Source organism: Natator depressus, chromosome 7 (assembly GCF_965152275.1).
Source record: "Natator depressus isolate rNatDep1 chromosome 7, rNatDep2.hap1, whole genome shotgun sequence".
In the NCBI taxonomy this organism is placed as follows: domain Eukaryota; kingdom Metazoa; phylum Chordata; order Testudines; family Cheloniidae; genus Natator; species Natator depressus.
This window is the reverse complement of record NC_134240.1, coordinates 86,124,781-86,148,548: the sequence shown is the minus strand read 5'-3', so window position 1 is coordinate 86,148,548 and position 23,768 is coordinate 86,124,781.

Here is a 23,768-nt window from a genome sequence, read left to right as displayed (position 1 = left end):
TTCTGCCCCTGCCTTAGGGCTGCCTGACTATTCTAAGCCTTTTACCCTTTTCTGCCACGAACAATCTGGGCATGCACTTGGAGTTCTCACTCAGATGCACGGAGAAAAGAACCGCCCAGTGGCTTATTTCTCTGCCACTTTAGACCCTGTTGCCCAAGGCTTACCCCCCTGCCTGCGTGCTGTGGCTGCTGCAGCGTGCCTAGTCGAAATGTCTGATTCCCTTGTTCTCCGCTCTCCTCTTACCCTCCTGGTCCCTCACTGACCTCACCCTGCTCCAAGACTCTGCCCCAGAAACCGAGAAAGAATCCTGGGTTACCCAAGGTTGCTCTCTACATCCCGATTCCTTTTGGCGCTCACCTACTGGCGCCTTTGTAGCCCCCTTTTCACTCTACCCATCTCTGGCCATCCTACTATACGGTGTTTCGCATGTTGGAAAGGAGGGGATGGTCTCTGCTGTAACAAAGACAGGATGGTGGCCCCACCCCATTTTAGCTCTTTTGCAGCCCGCCACTGTGCAGCCTGTACCATTTGCCAAAGCCATAATATTGGTAAACCTGTAAAAGTGGCCCAGGGGTTCTGGGGCCTGCCTCAAGCACCGTTCTTGCACAAATGCCTAAGTGTCAACAATATGAATTTATATTGGTTATGGTATGTTTATTCTCTGGTTGGATTGAAGCCTTTCCTTGTCACAAGGCTGACTCACTGTCTGTTGCCAAATGTTTGTTAAATCATATTATGCCTGCCAAGGGAATTCCTACTACTCTGTCCAGTGATCGGGGTACACATTTTACTGGACAACTTGTTCAACACCTGGACTGTATATTGCATATCAAACACCTGTTGCACTGTCCCTACCACCCACAGAGTGCAGGTGCAGTTGAAAGACGAAATGGTGTACTTAAGAATAAGCTTGCTAAAATTTGTGACTCTACAGGATTAAGCTGGCCAGTAGCCTTACCATTAGCCCTTATGGACATGAGATCCACTCCATCCCAAAGGCATAAATTAAGTCCCTTTGAAATTGTTATGGGACACCTTATGCGAGCTATGACTACCATTACTCCCGTTCCAGATTTGAACTTGACTCACAGTGCGCTTCTTCAGTATTGCAAGGGACTAATGCAAGCTGTAAGTCACTTCCATTCACAGGTTCGAGCTGCCTGGCCCACAGAACCCACCTCTGACGCTTGCCACAACCTCGAGCCAGGTGATTGGGTCTACGTATGGTGCCATCATCGAAAGCACGCCTTGGAGCCCCGGTGGAAGGGTCCTCATCAGGTACTGCTTACTACATAGACGGCTGTTAAACTATCTGGCATCGCAGCGTGGATACATGCTTCGCTGTGTAAGAAGGCACCATCCCCAGAGAACCAATCACCACCTCAGGACAATGCAGAGTCAATTTTGACTCCAGAAGACGATGCAGAGGAACAGTCTGCAATACCTTACAATCTACGCTCTCGTAAGGGTTGCCAGAAGCAGACGCTGTTCCTCGGCTGCTAGTATCTTATGGTCTGGGGAGACCACGATGACAATTCTTTTATTCAGCAGCAGGTGTGGATAGCTCAGACCCTTAATATTTCTAATTGCTGGGTCTGCAGCCACATCCCAGCCCACTCTCAAACTGGTGTTCCTGTCCTGGCTATCCCACTCAAGTCCCCAGACCTCACTGGAGGGCCTCGTCCGTTTAACAAAATATGGAACAGCAATGACACTTGGGAAGCAGTGGGAATAAATGCATCTAAATGGATAAGTGTGGTGGAGGGAAAAGGTCATTGGTGTTGGGTCTGTAATGGGACAGGGCTGGATCTGGGGAAAAGCCATTGCCTTCAGCATATTGTGGCCAATGGTGTATGGGATTATTCAAACAAAACTAAAAAGTGGCGGACCGGGTATGGAGATATGAATTCAAAAAGAGAAATCAATCTCATGTTCCCCCTACAGTCATGCAAATAACACCACTCCTTGTAAGGAGAATTACCATGTACCCTTTGGGGGATACTCCTCCTCCTTTGCAAACACCTATATGACAAATGGGTGCAACGGACCCTTCCCGGCCTTAATAGGCCATCACTGGGTGTGTGGGACCAGAGCTTATACCGCACTACCAGCTAATTGGTCAGGAATCTGTTATCCCGCCCGACTCTTCCCACAATTCCGAGTGCTAGGAACCTTCCCTCGAGAACGCCTCTGCAATTTCAGGCGAAAAAGAAGGGACTTTACATACCATTGGGTATCTGTTAATAACATAAGCCCCTTAACCTGGGAAGAGGCCATTGGCGGTTCCTTCATACCATTAGGGGGAGTAATACACCATGCAAAAAGGCTCCTAAGGTTACAAGCAGTAGTTGAAATAATGGCAAATGAAACCGGAGAAAGTTTAAGAGCCCTGGCCAAAGAAACAGGGGCAATCCGATAGATGGCCCTCCAAAACCACTGGACACAGTGCTGGTGGCAAAAGGAGGGACCTGTGCTCTATTTGGAAAAGACTGCTGTGTGTATATACCAGACAACACCAATGAGGTAATAGATCGTGCTAGCCACTTAGAACGAATCGTATATCTTCCCCACGAAGAGCCAAGTTCTTTATGGAAGTGGCTAAGTAACCTTTTCAATTTCTCTGGCATAGGAAACTGGTTGTTTCAGGGAGCCCTAACTCTCCTGTTTGGAATCCTAATAATTTTTATATGTTTTCAGTTACTTTCCTGTTGTATCCAAAATTGGGTCAGGCATGCTACACAGATAGCTGCCCCAAACCAGAGTGCTAATTTGATCATTTTAAATATCACTGATGAACAAAGAGATAAAGAACGATTGATATGTGGAACACAGTCATTGTTGGTCATTGCGTAGCTTGACCAAAATGAGGGATTGTGAAAGTAGAATGAATTATATTGAAATTATAATTCATTAAAGAAATGCTGCTTGAAGGGTTTGTTGAAATATAGTTGTCAGGAAGAGAAACATTAAGGAGTGTGAGACAATGGGTCCTCAAACTAATTAACAGAGCTCCTACTGAGCTAGGAGATTGGTAAACGTTAGTATGCAAATAAGATATGTATGTATATTTGTCAGTTTCTGCTTTCTTTTGTCTCTTATGTTAAATTGGCTTTGGCTTAGCTGTATAAATAAGTTATCTTGAGCCTCAGAGAGGGGCTCACATCTGGGTGCATTAGCAAAGCGCTTTGCTAATAAACAGAGTGGTCTGACAAATTATGTGAGTCCTGAATCTGACTTTGACAATTGTAACCCACCATTTTCACATGCCTATAACATGTGGCGTTGCGGATGAGGGAAAATTATTTGTTATATGACTGTCTAGAAACCCCATCTCTGATCTCTGTTAGCTCCCATGAGATCTCTCTACATAATTCTGCTTCACCTGTGTATTTGTGCTATCATTTCTATTGTTTTTGATTAGAGACTCAGGGGAGATAATGTCTTAAATACCTCCAACAGTGAGTTAATAATTTGTATAATGTAAGATTAACACTCTCTGCAGGGCTAGATTTACGCAGGTATTTATGTAAATCTCTTTAGAGTGCTTAAACCTTCAAAGAGTTGCAAATTTTAAATAACCAGTTTTTCACTGAATGAATATTTATTCTTCGCTGGACTTCTAAGGGATCAACTTCAGGAATTTTTATTTAGAGAGTAAATTAAGAAACACTATTAACGAGTGGGTGAAGCTTTCTTCACAAACCCCAAAGCCAAAAAAAGTCAACTGGTTTCAGATTGTGTTACATACTTGAAAACTCACACCAGCTTTGCTGACTAAGACTTATCAACCTCTGCCTGATTTCCAGAGAACCTGAGCTCATGTAAGATTTCACTTGAATTTTAGGTTCATTTGAACCCCAAAATATCTGTGTTTATGTATGAATCTAAGGGTATGCCTCTTTGAGCTGGGAATGACACCCCCAACCTTGAGGTGTAGACGTACTAAAAATAGAATGTAGTCAAGGCAGTGCACGTGGCAGGATGGGTTAGCTGCCCCGAGTATGTGCCCTTGGTCTCTGATGGTATGACAGTCTGTACCTCTATGTTCACCCCTTTTTCAAAACTATGTTAAATTTTGTACAAAGCACACTGTGTATCATTTGAAAATTCATGATTTGGTGAGACTTATTGTCCTGGTAAAATATGTGTGGCAACATCGTATGTAAAAATACAAGATTCCACTGTATGATATTACCAAGACATGTTTCAACATGTTCTGGAGGGCAGTCACAAACAAGTTCTCCAGAGACAAAAGGCTAGCCAATCCCTCAGTCAGCTGTCCGTGCGATTAAATGGATCAGCACCTGATTAAATGGCCACTCTTCATCGGGGACGGGAGGGGAGGGGAAATCTACATTTTGACAAAGAAGCAACTTAAAGGTTCCTGGCCACACTGACTTTCTGTCTCCTGAACATCAGCTGCAGATGATTCTTGCACAAGAGAAAGGGGTCTATAAGCGGAGAGGACAGACTCCCCAACTCATCTCTCCCTTGCTCCACCCACGGCATCATCAATGCCTGAAGAACGAAGGAAGCTGCACTGGACCTGGGGGGAGAACCTGACTGAAAAGTGGTTCAGCCAGTAAGACCGCTGGAACACGTGCTGGAACTTTGCTTTGTATTCACTTAGCTTGCTAAGTTCGGTGTTAGTTGTGTTTTACCTTTTATTTCCACGCAACCAGTTCGGACTTGTATGCCTCATTAATTGCAGTCACTTAAAGTCTATCTATCTTTCTGTAGTTGTTAAACTTGTTTTGTTGTTTTATCTCAATTAGTGTGTTTGGATTGGAGTGTTTGGGAAACTCCATTTGGGATAACAAGATTTGTGCATAACATTTTCTATTAATAAATGACAGACTTTATATGAGCTTGTATTGTCCAGGATAGTGCTGGGCAATACAAGATGCACATTTCTAGGGGAAAGTCTGGGACTTGGAGTTTGCTGGTGATGCTCTCTAATGTAATTCATGAGTGGCTATAGCACTCATGCAGTATAGCTGGGGGTGATTTACATGCCGGAGGCTGTGTGAGAGCTGACCAGGAGTGGTTTCTGTCATAGCAAAGCAGGGTAAAAGGCTGCCGAGGTTAGAGAAGTATGGGGACACAGCTGACCATCAGTCCAGATTGTACCTTTGGTAATGTCACAGATGGGTACATAATTGGGGTGGAAAATCAAAACCACCAAGCATTAAATCCACAAATGGGATTTGTGTGTTGCAATGCTGAGACTAATTTTAGGCAGCCTGCTGTCCACTGGAATCTTCAGCCCAAAGTTAAGGAGTGCTCAGGTTTCCGATACAAGGCATGGGGAGAGCTGGTCACCTCAGAACCAGATCTTCAGAAGCCATGAAGCCTAGCATTGGAGCCAGTAGGAAATGCTAAGGAGAAGACTTGCCCCTAATTCTACCTTCCTGTGGAGTTACGCATCTAAGCCAGCTCTGCACATTCTTGCAAAAACAGTGATGATGGTGTTTGTCCCCTCCCCACAATATCCCAGTGATTAGAGCACTTATGTGGGATGCGGAAGACAAGGGTTCAAATCCATGCTCAGCCTGATTCAGAGCATGCACTTGAACTTGTCTCCCACCTCCCAGCTAAGTATCCAAACCATTTGGGTATGATGGGATGGATTTCTATGCGTCACTCCTCTTGGAGCTATTCAATTTTTTTTTTTAAATAAAATACATAAGTATTCATTAGTTGAGAGACGGGGGCGGGGGGGGGACTGTAGCCTACTGGCTATTGCACTCTCCTAGGAGAGACAGGTTTCAGCCCCTGCACAGATGAATATTGAAGTATTTGTACAAAGAGAAACAGCTCCAAAAGGACTCCCTGACTGTTTTTGATCACTGGGTCAAAGTCTCTCTGTCATACAAATATTCACACAAAATAAGTAAAAAAGGGACGCAAACACCCTAAAAGTTCATTTGTAATTTTTATTCAAGTGTATCTTCATTAATCATTTTTGGAGTATCAACCAAAAAGTCTTGGGCAATGTTTTTTTTCCCCTCTGGGTGAGTCCATTAGAAATGAAAGTGTCATACATGAACAGAATTAACTTCCAGCAGGTGAAAAGCGAGTTAAAGAATATAAAAATATAAACTCCCTTGGTTGACACACATTCATGAGATAAAATCTGAAGGTCCGTTGTTGATCTGCCAGTCAGGATTGTGTGTGCCACAAGTCAACCAATATCAATTTGCTCATTATTTTATGAAAACAACCCTGCACTTGATGCAATATAATGAAAAGTCCAGTTTGGTTATTACTACCTTGAAGTGGATATAACTACATTTACCTAATATATATTTAGAAGAACCTTTAGATGTCATGGAAAGCAGCAGAGGAACATGTGTTAAAAATAAGCTATTTATGTTGCAGAGTAAGAGAATAGTGGGTGGAGAATGGTGTGTTAAATGCTGATAAATTCCCCACTCCAAGTAAACTGCAGGTGTGAGAACCTTTCACTTCTAGCGGCACTGTTTGACAGGCCAGTAAATCCCCTTACAATTTCAGTCCAAAGCATCTCATTTGGTTCTGTGGCTGATGCCATCAAACACAGGATGTCTCATGGCTCTGCAAGTTAAGGTGAAAGGCAAACTCATGAATGATCCAGAGAGTTCAGCAGGAGGCATATCTTTTTCTTTAAACAGGCACATAGAAAGAGGCTACTCGACTAGTAGTGCTGTAAAAGCTTCCTTTGTATATGCAAAGAGTAATCCTTGGGCTATCCTTTATAGGAATGGGCATGTTTGGGGTGAATACAGCTATGAAATCTACTTTTGAAGAACGTGTTATCTATACAGTGATCCAAAACATATATCAAAACATTTGATGTAAGCACAAACTTTCAGGGGCTGATTCTCATTTACACGAACATCCCTTCACATTGCTTTAGCAGTGGGTAAAAGGCACTGGATTAGATGTAAATTACAGTTACTATGTTAAGACCCTTTAGACTACCAGAGTGGTGTATGAGTCTTGGAAAAGAGGAGAATCAGACCTAAATAGTCAATCATATTGCAAGATCTATGAATTTCTAAAATTTTATTTTAAACAAGATGTCGTCTAATAGATCAGCTCCATTGTTGTTGAAGGAGTGGAAAGAATATTTCTCTAATGCTGTATAATATATTAATAAAGGTTTCCTGTTTCCTTTTTTTTTGGCATTATAAAGTGCCCTCATTTGTAGTCTGGGTAATACAAGGATTTGCTCACTTACCATTCGTGATACTTGTTATCACTCAAACATATCATGAGAGCAGTTTATAAAACCTAAGAGAGGCAGGGGATTTCTAATAAATAGCAAAATACTCAAATGAATGACTTGTTATGGTAAAAGCCAATTATTTTAGTAGAGCAAGCTTATTCTGAAAGCCATTTCCTGCAGTAGTATTTTATTTTACTGATCTATATTTATTAAAAATTAAAATGAGAAGAAACATTGCTGATGAATAGAATTATATTTAGAGATCTGCAGATCTCTAAACATGCAGGATGTCTTTTTTCTCTCATTGGCTGAGCTCTTTTCAAACTGAACTGAATTCAAGCTTGAACACATTTATAGACACATGTTAAAATAGCCTGATAATGATTTTTCAAGAGGTGACCTAATAGGCTGAATCCTGATTACCTAACTCATCGGAGTGGTCTCCCACTCCAGTGGAGTAAGAGGAGCAGGATTCAGCCTACTGCAGATGTTGCTGTGCTACCTTTGTAGCTTAGTCTTAATCTGATGGGAAATCATTGGCCCTGCACCTTTAATGTTTGAATGATTGATTTCTGTTCAGCTGAGACAGAGATTGTTCCACTTTATTTGGAGTGAATTTGGGAATACCACATCGCACTGCCGTTCCTTTCCTTTCCAAAAAAAAAAAAAAAATGATTTTTTTATTTTAAGTTAATTCAGTGTTCTTGGTTTAACCTTGAACATCAAAATCCTCTATTTGTCCTCAATCCTGCAGCTTTTACTCAGGCAAAGTTCTCACTGAAAACTCTGTCCCACAGTGCTATGTGGAGAAATACACACAAGGGCCACGAATAGTTCCTTTACAGTTATTTTCTGAATCAGTCTGTGGAAGGTTTGCCTCCTTCCCCACACAGAAGCTGGTGGGTCCATCTGGGGATCTGAACAAATCTCAAGAAACTCTGCTGGAAACTGTAGAACTCAGCATAGAGGCACTGTCCCACCACACCAGTTCTTGGGTCACCTTGCAATGCAGCTCCAGTGAAATCTTTCTGACAGGGACTCCCCCAGGGGTACTAGAACAATTTTTATATTTGAGATGCTGATGATGGAAACCATGTAATTTGTGTTTGTTATTACTATTTCAAGCCATGGGGTTATTACTATTTCAAGCACCACTGGAGTCCCCTATCTATTGCATCCCATAGTTTCTCTTTAAGGGGAATTTCCACAACCTACGAGTAGTAAGGAATGGGTGGGTCTCCATGAGAAATAAATTCAGCCTTAGAGGGCTGGGACAGCTCAGCTCCCCATCTTCCTGTTCATTGGTCCACAAGCTAATGGAACCCCAGCAGTTCAGAGAGCTGCCTAGGGCTAGCAGTAGCGAGGAATAATTTTGTTTGCACCAGGGCCTGAATACTGTGTTAGCTCTCCCTGGGAAATATTGTGACTCTCTGTATATTTAATATTTAAAATGTGATTTGAATGTAAATAATTAATGTCTACTACATTTAATTTGCATCATTGAAAGCATACACTGCAGTTTGTTTTATTTCCACTGGGCTGAAAACTGTGGGCATTACAGTGTTTTGTTATTAATGCAGGACAGGAGCATTATGCCTGTACAAATAATAATTTGTCATTTCATTTTAAAATAATATTTACACTCTCAGACTGCTGGCATGTGATCAGTGTTCTGTACTAACTTGGCAACTGTACCGTTACAAGAACTTTGAAGGTTTGTGTTTAAAAAATAAAAAAAAAAAAAACCACCCCCTACCCCCGCTTACATTTTACTGAAAAGATACAAAGAATAATGTAGCCAGGGTACTATTTCACTTCTCATTGCTAGTGTAATGGACCTATTACACTTACAATTCATGGTCATACTAGCAGCTTCTGCACTGTTACTTCTTAATAATAGATACAGTACTGTATTTCAGCATTTATGAAAGCCTTCAGGCAAGTGACTAACATGGACATCTTCAGTTAATGAAGGTCAATTTTACGGGGTTTTTTTTAAAAAAAACATATCTAAGCTATGTCTAGAGATCCACTAGAATTTGAGGAAAAACTGTTAAGATAAAGCCACGACACATGAAAGAGCAAGCGACTAACCACACAGGGCTAAATTTTGTTAGCTCTTACCAGAGCAACTCCGTGGACTTTAATGTTGTTTCTCTGTCTCAACACCTGTGTTGTTGAGAGCAGAATTTGCCCCATAGTGTTTAGAATAGGAAGTGAATAAGATTATGTATTATGGCAAAAATGCACGACACACTTGAGGAATGGAAAACACAGAAAGGCAGTGCAAAAGAAAAACAGGTAAAACTGTAATAAAACTACTCAGGGACATTAGCAAAAACAATAACTTTTAGGAGCACATCAATTTTAATATATCACACAGAAACTATAAAGTGTACTTAAAATAATAACGGAAACATAAGAAGAGCAGATTTACCACAATCCTAAACAAAAGGGGAATGAAAGCTTTTGATATAAAAGACAAGCACACAAATTTTTGTTTTTGGAAATAGTACGGGCAAAAAAACACTTGTCTGATATTTGAACTTCAAAATGAGCCATTTTTGCTTCTGTATGTGGAATTTGATATCAAGGTTCTCTAAACTGTTCATACTTTATCTTTTTTATACGCTTTTTAAGATATAAGCTTTCAAAAGTGCTCACTCAGCACCCAACAGCTCCCATTTAGACACCTCAGTGAAGTGGGCAGATTTTCAAAAGGGCAGTTTCTGATGGTGTCACGAAGCTTTCATTTCAAAGAGCACATACTGAAGATTGACATAGGAATTTAAAAATGTTTCATATGTGCTTTTTTGTCCCACTATGTCCCAAATTTCAGCTATATTCACAACGTGGAGAGAACAGAACTCATTATTTTCTGCCGCTAAAGCCCAGGACTCCACTAAAAACATAGGCCTTAACCAAAATCCGGGGCCTACAAAACTATAGGATTGTAAGAGGTATTTGAAATAGATTTCACAACTGGTTCCTATCTTTGTAATCAATAGAAACAAATTCCCAGAGCTGGACAACACAAACTACAGCACTTCAAGATTTAGATCTAGATTTAAACCTCTTCGCTAGTCCCATCTCTATCTCTGAGCTAAAGAAGAATTTCCATTTGCTGCTACTATTAGGACTTGGAGCCATTTTTAAAGGAATTTAGGACATAAGGTTGCAGATCCTGTTGGAATTTTCAGAAGTTCCTAGACACTTGAGTTAGACACCTAGGGGCTTTTAAAAATCCCATTGGGTGCCTCTCTGCATCTTTATGTGCCTAAATATCTTTACAAATCCAGCCCTAAGTATCCTCCTAAATGGTGCAACCAAGTAGAAAGCAAAGCAGATCTACTGAGCAGCTCTTTTCCTCCCAGAGATGATAGTAACATGGACACACTCCAACCAAGAGATTACAGAAAGTTTCTCCATTTTGGGTCCAAAAATGTTTGGATTTTCTAATCTAATTTCTTGTCTAATTTGCAATTGGACAAGTGTATTTAATAGGGATGTCCAGGATATTATCATGAAATGAGGACCTCTGTTTGAGATGAAAACTCCTGTACAACAACAACACAACAATATTCAACTCTACTGAATATTTACAACAAAGTGGAATATTAGAGTACACTTTTGTTGGAAATTGTGTCTGCACCAACTACAAGAAAATGCTAGAACTTTTCTAAACTTATTTAGGTGGAAGAACATACAAGTATATATGGGTATATAAAAGGTTAGAATTAAACTGTGGTATGAAAGGAGTTTCTATGATTAATACGTTTCTGAGACTATGAACTCAAGCTTTCAGAATGTAATGGAAATAAAGAGAAAATGGTCTTCTGTTAGAAGAGAAGAAAAATCATGGCAAATCATGTAAAAACTCCTTAAAAGGGTCAATGTTGCTGAACTTCTGTTAATCTAGTATGGGAAACAATGTGAAATATTTGATTGTATGCCTCAGAACAGGAAATCTGAAACTTCCCAAATTATGACAGAGACCCAGGAGATTTCAAGCTGTGTAACCAGCTAGCATGACATGTGTGAGCATGTTTGCTATTCACATTAATATTTTGTATTATATATTGTAGTCAGACTGTCAACTTAAAGTCAGACATTAAAAGGAATATAATCTGATCTCAGCTAATTGATTATCTTATTGCTAGAAGTGACATGCAGGTTGATAACTGGCTTATCTGATGTCATTTGTATTTCATAAAACAGCAGTTAAAGAAATTGCCCTCTTAGCGCATCCTGCATGGCACGTAGGCTGATGCAGGCCAAAACAAATGTATTTTTCCTGAAGTCTGAGAGAATTATCACCCAGATCATGAAATCTTTAAGAACTGTTTGGTTATATACTAACAGCGTCATATGCAGTAAAATGAATGCCTAATTCCTTTGGCTAAAAAGTAGTACATGCCTAATCCAACATTTACCCCTAGAATGGGCAACTCTTCATCCAACCTGATTATGAGGTCAATAGGCAGTAAATTAGTATTATATATCTTTCCCTCCCAAAGCGGGAACTCTATATAACTGTCTATCAATTTGCAAAGGAGAACAATGTAATTGTACTTGGAAAGTCTAACCTAAAAAATGCAATCAAATTTACTTGTTGATTTACTTCAAGTAAAATTCTAGCTGTGTGAGAGGTCCTTAAAAATCTACAGAGCTATTCCACGTCAAACTAAATGTTAACAGAATACACTACATCGATTAGAGCCATTAAATATTAATGCCTGGATTGCCTCACACTGTGAAGATACCAATGGGATGGGTAGAAGTTTGGACGTTTATTTGAATTATCCAAATTCAGACGTGTCACCCAAGGCTGCTGGGACAGATTTGGTTCTGAAGTGCTCTGTATTTAAGGAACCAGCCTCCCTGGTGTGGCTAGTTGCATAGCTGAAACTACAGAAAAAGTGTACTTGGAGTCAAAATAATTTCCCCACATGACCCTTGTTCTATGTTGCATGGATAATGTCATGTCACTTCCACCACAGATTTTATGCTATGCTACAGTTCATTTTTCAAATCAAAAGCTAGTGAGAGGTGTGTTGGAATCACTTCCCTTGGATGATAAGAATGCCAACGCCAAGGGCTAACTCTCATTTCGGTGTTGCTGGGGGTTAAATTAAATCTTTCCCAAACAACAACAAAATCCACAAGGCATATCTGTGCCGTCCCTTGCATATGAAAGGGAAAGTATTATACATAAATGCTTTAAAATGCCACCTGCTTAATGTTTGGCAAACAAATATGGGCATGCAGTTTGGAATGAAGAACTCATTGAACCAAATTCACCTCTGGGGTAAACCTATTGCATTCAGTGGTGTTACTTCAGGGAGCAGTCTAGCTCCCTGTGGTTAGCTCAGTATGGTACTTAAGTTACCAAGCATGAAACATGCACATTGTGTACAGTATAGCGGATGAAATACCAACAGACTGATGCCTATTTTCTGCCTTTCGGATAAAAACACCGTCACAAAGAACAACTTACAAGGCCACTAAAATGGATCTCTTGCTATAGCAATATTTATGCAAGTTTGCATAGGTGCAACCACTTGTGTCTGCAATGATTCACCATCATAGGCTGCCCCCCTTCACGCAGTTTCAGTCTATTATATTTTCATTTCTCCCATCTCCAGCCCATTTTAATTCAGAGCATAATAATAGACTCTACTTTTGTGGCAATTATAAACCATTAATGCTGTCTACCACAGTGAGGTCTGTTCAACACTAAACACGTCCTGGGGCAGCTCTGTTATGGAGGATGAGGCCAAAGCTGATCTACTTCTGGTTTTTATTGCTAGCAAGTTGAAATAATAAACAAGGACAGGAGAAAAGCAAAGAATAAATTTGTAAATGGTGCTTTTCGGTAATACAGCAGGTCAGTGCCAAACAGATAATGGATACCAGGCCCAGATGAGAACTGTACAAGGAGGCGGAAAAAACCCACACAGCAAAGAATGTGGACTTTGGAACATGTAGTAAGATATAATATTTATATTTAGTATATTATTGTGGCAGGCTATACAATGGTGTGCATGTGAGGAGAGTCAGCTCTGCACAGAGCCTGAAGATTGAGTGCAAGTACTGCTCCAGGCAGCAATGCTAGTAGCAAAATATATGCATTATATATTATGGCTAAATTCTGGCTTTAAGCCATGGCCTGCTCTGTTTATGGAGAAGGTGTATGAAGGGGATACGATGCTGATGGAATCTGCAGAGGAACTCTGTCAACTCAGTCATAATTTGTCATATAGGAGAGAAGATGTGAGAGCAACAAACACTGCCATCCTTTGAACAGGTACAGAACATTTCTGTTGGCTATGGTGACCCAGCTCCAATGGTTGAGGAAGAGGGGAGGTTACTTTCATCCTTGGGGTTGGTAATATTATTGCTGGGAGAAGTTCTTGCACTCAAATCCTTGGTGTCCCTTCAGAAGGTGAGAACTTCCTCTATCTTGCCCAGCTTTGCAGAGTGAGCCACAATCTCAGGCTTTGTTAATTTTGTCCTTTTTGTCTCCCTTCACTTCCCCCCACCTTTTAAACATGCCAGTTTCTGAGAAACAATGATGTAAGTTGAATGGGCAGGAATTAGTGACACCCACAAGACTGCCATAAAAAGATTTCATTTAACAGTTGATGGTAATGAATACATATGGTGAGTGATATACCATAAATATGGTTTCAGATCTTCTACTTTATTTTATTACACTGTTTTCAGGAAAGACTACGCTCACTAGGAGTTGGATTTTCCTGCTAGGATATTCATTATTAGCAACAGATATACCAGACATCCTGTGATGTAAATACATGGCAGGAAACACACTATTCTACATATATAACCCTCATATTAGGGGCGCACCTCAGAGAAATTAATGCATGAAGGCTCTCAACAGCCCCATTTTATGGATGGGAAACTAAGGCTAAGAAAGAGTAAGTGATTTATATAACATTAAGTAGGACATTTGCGGCAGAGGCAAGAAGTGGACACAATTCCATGCTTTAACCTCCCTCCCCATTTTCAGGTCACCCACAAACATGCAAATTGAAGGCATGTGTCAGGAAGGATACAGCTACAGCTGGTGATTTCAGTAACAAATGCACAGAAACATTTTTAAAAGATGGTTTGTTATTAATATTAGATAATCAGAACAGAGGGAAAGGTATGATTTTATTACTTGCAGATTGGGAAGCTTCCACTTTTTCCACTGGATCAACTGAGGCCTCTACTACTTAGCAATTGTACAGATGTCACTGTCACTATGACTGTGAACCAGATATTTTGTGATATGTCAGCAGTAGGAAGAATGCCAGTATGCTTAATGTCAACATTATCTACATATGACAGCTTCAACAATGGGATTCTAGCTAGGGAGGAAGGCACTTATATACTTCTGTTCTTCATTCTCACTGAACAAGAGGCCTCCGAATTTGTGACGAAACTCATCAACAATCTGAATTTACAAAACAAACATATCCTGGATTTCCAGACACTGTACCACTAATCATGCCTACCAGATGTAACTTAAGTTCCAGCCTACAAAAACAGAAAAGGTAGAGAAAGCTCCAACAACTTCTAATTAAATACCCATGTCTATGCTTTCCATTTTAATTTTTGCCTCACAAATGCAGTATCATATAGTCTAATACTATATGCCTTGGCATACTTTGCCCATATGTCAAGTCTACCAGGAAAAATTTTACTGCTAAAATCAGTTCCCCCCACCCTCAGATATTTTGTTGTTCTTCCCTTTTTCAATATTAAAACCATCCAAATGTACATCGGGACATTTAATCACCACACTCCTATTCTCTCTCTCCAACAACTCTTTCCCCACCAACCTCCGCAGCTAACATTAATGTCCCACTATAATGGAACACTGACATGCACCAAAGTTGGGAAAGATAGTTCAAAGTACAGTATTCCACAGCAATCACAGCTAAGCTCCTTTGTCAATTTTTAGGATCCTCTCTCACCTATGGCAGGCTGTGTATTGCTAGAGGCATCAAAGCCTGGCTTTGGCACTCATTTCAAAACACAGGGAAAACAGATATCTGCTGAACCTGGCTTTTTAGTATCTATAAAGGTAGTTTATTGTCACAACAGGTGGTGTAAGATAAATGTGAGGAGTAGGCAGGTTTGGTGACCAAATTATTTGGCTATTTTATTTGACTGCTGTACTTTTTTGCACCCAGAGGCAGTGTGGTGGACGTGAATTACTGTCGTATTACCTTGTATCAAGAAAGCTAAGGGCGTGGCCACACTTGCAGATGTAGCGTGCTTTGAGTTAAACCAGCCTTCGCAGAGTGCTGTAGGGAAAGCGCTGCAATCTGTCCACATTGACAGCTACAAGCGCACTGGTGTGGCCACGTTAGCAGCTCTTGCAACGGCCACCGAGAGCAGTGCATTGTGGTAGCTATCCCAGCATACAAGTGGCTGCAACGTGCTTTTCAAATGGGGATGGGGTGGGGTGGAGTGTGACAGGGAGTGTGTTGTGTGTATATGGGGGGGAGAGAGAGTGGGTTTTTGGGGGTGCTGAGAGCATGTCAGCCTGCTGTCTTGTAAGTTCAGACAGCAGCAGACTCCCCCTCCCCACGCCTCTCTCTCTCTCTCTCTCTCACACACACACACACACACACACACAGCATTCCACAGTAATGGTTGCTTTATCTCGGAGCAGATAAGCAGCCGGCTGTCAGAAACAGAGCTTTCAAAGGCCATATCCATATTCCTGCAGCGATTCCTAAACAATGAGAAGAGTGGCCACTTGACTTAAGGGGTTTAATGGGACATTTCCAGAGGCTGATCACAGCACAGTAATGCAACACCTCATTCACACTGACGCCCGGGTGTTTCAGCTGAGGCACAACAAGCATTAATCTTCTCGCTGAGGTGGAACACCAGGAGCCACTGTGCCTTGGAGTCAGAGTGCTCTACGTGCCTGGCCAGTGTGGACGGATAGTGAGCTAGGGTGTCTGGGGCTGCTTTAATGCTCTCTAAGTCGCAAGTGTAGCCAAGCCCTCAGCCACAAGAGTGGATTTGGCACTGAAGACATATATTTAGTCTTAAAACTTTTCTGGTAGCACATTCCAAAGTTTTTCCTATTGCTGGGAAAACCCTCTCTTTTGTGCTAAGTCATCTCATTTTGATAGTATTGTCATTCCAAAGGAACTCAGCTAGTGGAGGTAGGGTCATCACAAAGACAGAGGTGCTCTCATTCAAGTATCTTGGGCCTATTCCATGGAGGGCCTGTAATTATAGGACCAAGACTTTAAATCTGTTCAGAGGTCTGGGTGATGTGTGTTGAACTAATGTAGCATGGATCTGCTAATGTCAGCTAAGACAAGACAAGCCTGAACAAGTACTACTGAAGAAGCCCCACAAATACAAAATGGGCAATAACTGGCTAGTACTGAAGAAAAGATCTGGGGGTTATAGTGTATCACTATATACAGGTCAATCTTCAACTATTTAAAGAGGATGTTATAAAGAGGAGGGTGATAAATTGTTTTCCTTAGCCACTGAGGACAGGACAAGAAGTAATGCACATAAATGGCAGCAAGAGAGATTTAGGTTAGACATTAGTAAAATCTTCCTAACTGTAAGGGTAGTTAACCACTGGAACAAATTACCTAGGGAGGTAATGGAATCTCTTTCATTGGATGTTTTGAAGAACAGGTTGGACAAACACCAGTCAGGGATGGTCTACCTCAGTGCAGGGGTCTGGACTAGATGGCCTATTAAGATTGCTTACAGTCCTACAGTTCTATGATTCTGAGTAATTGTTGAAACAGCTAACTCTTGTGAATATGTTTATTATAAACAAAATAGGCAGAAACAACCTGAATTGAAACTTGCCTTATGCTTTCTGCAAAGCGATTGGTCTTTACATGCAAGAATTATAGATGATAGTAGATAGGAGAGATGTATATAACCGTGGGGTGTTTGACATGAATTGGTATCACCCTGTATCTAAAGCCCCTGAGTTTGGGCCTGGGTGGAATGGGCAAAGAGCTGTTACAAGCCTAATAAAGTAACCCAAGTGACAAGCTGGAGTCCAACTGAGGCTTCTGCAATCTGGACTGAGTGAAGCTTTCTATATATATATATATATATAAAAAAGGCACAGTTCTTATACCTACATATGGCAAAATGCGGTATTCCAGCCTGGACATCACACAGTCATAGTGTAGTCACGGCCATGTTGGACAAGATGCAGTGCACTCTTCTGCACTATGTGCTATAGTCTGAGCATTCAGCAGTAGAAAGGAATCTAAAAAGACCTAGTGCATTCCCTGCAGCACACCCCTTCATCAGCCTCCTCTAGCAAAGCTCCTATGGATCCATTCCCAGGCAGCATGAGAAGCTGTATAGAGCCAGCCAACATCCCAGGAGAGATTGCTGGTGTAAACATCACCTGGAGTATCTAGAGTGTGGACCAAAACTAAGCTGGCACCGTTGCTGTGTCCCAGAATGCCAGTGGGATGAATTTGAATATATTTTTAACATGAAATTTCTAAAGCAGTCTGTGCAGAACTGCAGTCCCATTGAGATTTAATCCCCTTCTGCTTTCCCCCAAACCTCCCCATTGTAGGAATATCACAGCTTGTTAAAGTTATCACACTAGGCTAGCAGTTTGCAATTATGGTAGTTTTATGGCCTCCGATACGTGGGTTGACACACACAGCAGAACCTCATTCATTCACAATGACCTGGAAACTCATCATGACCTAATGAATTTTGCAAGTTAGCAAGTCAGTGAGCAAACAGACCAAAAAATCAAATGTATTTGCGTATTCATTATTACAATTATAGTGAAGTTTTGTATTACTTCATATATGATGGTTAGTTTACTGTAGTTTTTTTTTTTTTTAGTATTATGATGAATAATAAGCACTCTAACAGCACTTTGAGCCAATTCATTCTAATGAAAATTGGGGAGAGACCATCTTTTTAATGTGCAGATTGAGATTTTAATGCTACCCTAACATCATGCTACATTCAAGCTACCTTTTCCAGTTGCTGTATCTGTTGGATATACATAGCAAAGGACTCTCTCTTGAAGAGGGAGTGCCAGGTTTGTGCAATCACAGATTGAAAAATCCATCAGGAGATTCCTTGCATACTTTCTGAGGGGTAATGCAGAGCTCTAATTAACAAATCACTTAATGTTCCTATTTTTGTAAAAATTCAACTACACCCTGATTAGTATTTAGAAGAGAATGTATTACATATATTCACTTAAAATTTAAATTTAAAATCTACTGTAGATAGAAAACATTTAATTTTGATCTCATGTTGGAATTTGCATTAGTGAAAGGAAATATAATGTAGCTGAACTTAATCAGTGAACTGCTAATGAGGAAAATCAAAACTAAACAGCTCTCAGCAGGTATAATAATTTTTGGCACTCTTTGGACAAAATACATATTTACAAAACTAGAGGTTTATTTTATTTTCAAATGAAAATGTACCAGCTACAAACATCTCTGTGCACTTATGCATCTTCTTATCACCAAACAAAAACTCCAACCCACAGTCAAATAAATACAATTCCCAGACCTTCTGCTCTATTCCCCACCCTCTCAGGCAGAAAGTTAGGGAAAGGAATAGGATTTGCAAATACTTTGAAATTCAACAGACTTGGGACTCGTGTCTGAATCATGACGGAAAGTGAATTCTAGACACAAGTGACCTCTGCTGAAATTGCCCTTGCACATGCCCTAGCATTCAAAATCTAGGACTAATTTTTGAGTATATCAGCTGATCGAAGCTGTTATAACAATTTAAGTAAGAAAGAGAGAGAATCTTTGAAGTTGCTAGGTGCAAGCTACGCAGGACTTTGCTGAATTTTTTTTATTTTGATGATTTGGGAATCTATCTGAACATCTTATTAATTCTGTTTGATATGAAGTTATCATGAAATATTATTAAATCTACTGTATCATGATTGCCTCTCTGTATGTTTAACTACCACGTCTTACCAGACTGAAAAGCATGTCTTCGTGTGGCCTGCTCCACACCTAAAAAAGGTAGGTACCTAGCTACATCAGTCAGGAGTATGAAAAATGCACACCCCCCAAGAGAAATAGTTAAGCCCTCAATATAGACATTGCTAGGTTGACAAAAGAATTCTTTCATTGACCTAGCTACTGCCTCCTGAGGGTGTGGAATTATGACTGTGTAGGGAAAACCCCTTCCATCACTGTAGCAAATAGCTATGCCGCTCTAGTACTGTGGTGTATCTGCAGCTGTGCTGCTGTAGCAATTGTAGTGTAGACATGGCCTCTGACAAAGGACAATAGGAAGGTACTTAACTTATAATGACAGTACTTTGGTCACAATAATATAGTAAAAAGTAGCTGCATTCATGGAAAACCAATTTTATCTTACCTAGGGAGGTGGGCAGCAGCGTGAAAGTTACCATAAGCAAAACAGAGAAAGACAGGTGCTGGAAGGGGGAGATAAAATTGCAAACCACACAGGAACAGAGCGGGGAAGACCGGTAAGGATAAAGGAAACAACCTGACATAGGGGAAGACATGTTCCAGCCCACAAGCCATGCACAGAAGCAGGACAATTCAAGGGACTCTGACCCTAGCCCAAAGAATGCCCTGAACTGGTAAGGAAACTGAGGCAGGGAAATGCATGTAGGATTTATTGCATTCTACATGATATATAGTCTTCCATGCTTTATATGGTCAAGTAAAAGAGAAAAACCTGTTAAGCCCTGGACAAAATGAATGAGCATGTTACCAGCTTCATGACTATCATGTGGCTCCAGAAACAGTTAAACTGTAAATCAGAAGCTTCATACTTTTAGGGTGGAGTTCTGGAAAAGGGTGGGCCCAAGAGCTAGGCAACTGGACAGTGGGTTCCAGCACTCAGGAGTAGTTTACCCACAGGTATTTTGGCCCATCTGTACATTAGAATTCTGTCAGATAAAAAGGTATTGTTAGGTCCCTGAACAGTGACTACTAAAAATTAGTCTCTATACAATAACAGTTTCTTTTCAGAAACTTTTCTAGGAAACTGCATGTTTACTATACTTTTTGGCTGGTAGCAAATTCTATGTGTTTAGTAGAAGATTTGCCTTTGTGTTCAGTCTGCCATGCAATGCACATGTATAGCTTTTCCACAGTTGTCTCTGGAATCTATAAAAGCTATCGGTAATTTCTTTACCTTAAACCATCAGGATAAACTGCGTTTTTCCACAGATGGTGGCTGAGCCCCAACAGATCTGTATCTGCATGTTGTGTAACTATTTTTTAAGTGAACAATGAACCAACAGCAGGAGGACAAAGACAAAATGGTGAAGCAGACATTCCAAGTAGGTGAACAACAGCACAAAATCTCTATTCAGATTTCAGAGTAGCAGCCGTGTTAGTCTGTATTCGCAAAAAGAAAATGAGTACTTGTGGCACCTTAGAGATTAACAAATTTATTTGAGCATAAGCTTTTGTGAGCATTCAGTGCATCCGATGAAGTGAGCTGTAGCTCACGAAAGCTTATGCTCAAATAAATTTGTTAGTCTCTAAGGTGCCACAAGTCCTCCTTTTCTTTTTGCGAATCTCTATTCAGTAATTGTTATTTCGCGAAGAAATGAACCATAAGAGCAGCAGGTGTATATGCTTAATAGAATGACTCTGTGCTTTAGTTAAGCAGTATTTCCCTACAGAGTAGTTACGTATGTTGTTTCCTCAACTTTTTTTAAAAGGCCACTAAAACCTTTGTAAACTCTTTCCATCCCAAGCTACACATAAAAGATCTTAAGAACTCTTTTTTTACATCTTAAAAGGAGTATACCTAGTAAGTACTATGCATATATGACAAATATCTGCTGGGTACAATTTCATTAGTTGATGGAGAAATATGTCTAGAGCCAGACTAATACCTGTACTCAAATTGAGTAGTACCTAGCTTCACAAGAAATGCCAGTGAATCCAATGGGAATACTAATGGCATAAAGAACTATTCAGTGTGACAGGTTTCAGAGTAGTAGCCGTGTTAGTCTGTATTCGCAAAAAGAAAAGGAGTACTTGTGGCACCTTAGAGACTAACCAATTTATTTGAGCATAAGCTTTCGTGAGCTACAGCTCACTTCATCAGATGCGTCCGATGAAGTGAGCTGTAGCTCACGAAAGCTTATGCTCAAATAAATTGGTTAGTCTCTAAGGTGCCACAAGTACTCCTTTTCTTTTTATTCAGTGTGAGTAAGGTGATCACAGTTTTGTCCATAAAAAGCAAGCATAAAAATCCAAACCCCTTTTTTAACCTGAGGGATGGGAGAGGGGAGTGGTCTGCTGGCATTACACAGCTCTTTTTACAAATATCTAAAACAGCTCAGACAAAATGCATCAATTATTTGTTCAACTCTATTCACAGATTTATATGCAAGCTTTACTTATGCATTTAGATGACTAATGGAATTGCATGGGAAATGTTCTAACAGTCAGAGTGAAAATTCACCCAATAGACTGTAAATCTCTTTACATTTCAATTTATTCTCCTAAAATAAATGGTATCCAACTGAATTTAATCTTCACTTTGGAAATATAGTAATAGAAACCACAGACCATATTCAGACAGGTGGTGACTGTGGGTGCAACTCCATTGACTTCTCTTCTGGATGCTCTATTTGGAAAGCATTACAGGTTCCCCCGTGAAGAACATAAATTGTGCAAGGTTTTTCCTTTCAGAGAAGGAATTTATACCAATCTCTCAAAGAGGCACTGAAGCAAATTCTGGGGCAATGCCTAAAGTAATCCAAACTGGTGAGATTTTTTTTTACCACAAAAGATAATGCCAACAGACTCCCTTAACCATACCCTACCCATCTATCCTAAATCTGGCCCCATTACTTCCTGGGGAAGGGATTGCTCTGAAGACGGCAAGAGTGAAAGAATTTGATATCACACAGTTATTCTGCCTACTGAATAGTGGGACTCATTGGAAAGTTTGAGGACACTTTCTGGAAGTAAGTGTCTCCTTTTCTCTCTTATTTTTATAAGCATCACTCTTACTTATAAAAATTAAACATTTTTTTAAAGTTTGTCTTATTCACTGTTTGAGAGATTTGTAAGTTTCTATAAACTTTAGCATAATTTCCAACCACTTTTCAGAAAAGTAGTTTAGCACCTTTGAGAAACTTGGAGTATGTAAGACTCGAGAACTAAAAAAGAATATCTAACAAATATTGTAATATTCCACATACTGTCTTTTGTTACATTACTCACATCTTATGAAACCAAAATAGATTATTCAAGTTTGTTTCAGTACCAAACATGACAACCAGAAATTAGGACAGAAAACAAATTCATGAAGAAACTTCTTAGAAACAGGCAATTTGATTTTAGAAAATGCAGTTTTAAAAGTCATCTAGTTGGAATCAGCTTTGCATTCCAGCTTGTCCAAGATGTCTAAACAGCCAACAAGAGTAGTCAGCTTAAAACAGAATAGATATCATTTTGGCAGGAATTGCCTACTAAGAGTCCTTCAGCAGCTACTTGAATGCCAGTCAACTTAAAGACTAACTTTAAGTGTATTACTCAATAGCTATTGTACAGCATGATTGGGAAGTACCTTATACTAATGATTGCCTGTGCTGTATTTCCTCTCTGTGTTAAGGCCCTATTTTTTGCTCCACTGAAGTCAGTGGGGCAGCATAAAACCAAAAAGGAGGATGTCTGTCCCTTGTGTCTCTCAATTAACATGGACGGAAAAATGGGTCACTTGGAGGCTGGTACTTTCAGACAAGCGCTAAGAATCATTGCATATTATTTAAAGGGAGGATGGGTGGAAAATACCCCACAGCAAGGTCTCGCTAAAACATTTTTGGCCCAATGGTGTAAGATAGAATATAAGTTAATCAGAAAAAAAATATGTATGACATGATAGTTCATTCCAGTTATTCATGTTATACTACCAACAAATCTATTCTGATGTTTCGCTCTTCTTCTTTTTGACATTTACTTTTATAATCAACTATTGATTTTTTTTTTTTTTTTTTTTACCAACTATAGTTCGTCTAGACTTAGATTCAGGAGTTTTAAAAGTCCCATAAGTGCATTTATTGTGGATCTTTGAGTGACACTGAGACTAATTAGTTATTGTATGAAAAACCTGATATAATCAATCAACTGGAAGCCATGCAGAGTCTGAGAGCATTGATCATGATTTGTTTCTTATCAGTTCTCATGTAAAATACTAGAACAAGTAATGAATTATGCCTGACACCAATTATTGTTCAGCATATGCCTCATTCTGTCACCATTTTGTGCATCCTCAGGACATTGAGCAAGAGTTCAAAATTCAATAAAAACAGCCAGAGAACAATGCAACATTTTGGATACATTTTCCCATCTCTCTTCTAGCTATTGTGAAAATTCATTCTTTAATGTCCACACAATATTTGATTTGGGATACTGATCCACACTTGGTAAAATACCACTTTATATTCCAAATCCACATTTTTTTGTTTAAAGAGCCAGTTATGGTTTTTAAGCGCCAAACTGTATATTCAATAATGATATTTACAAAACCCCAAAACATT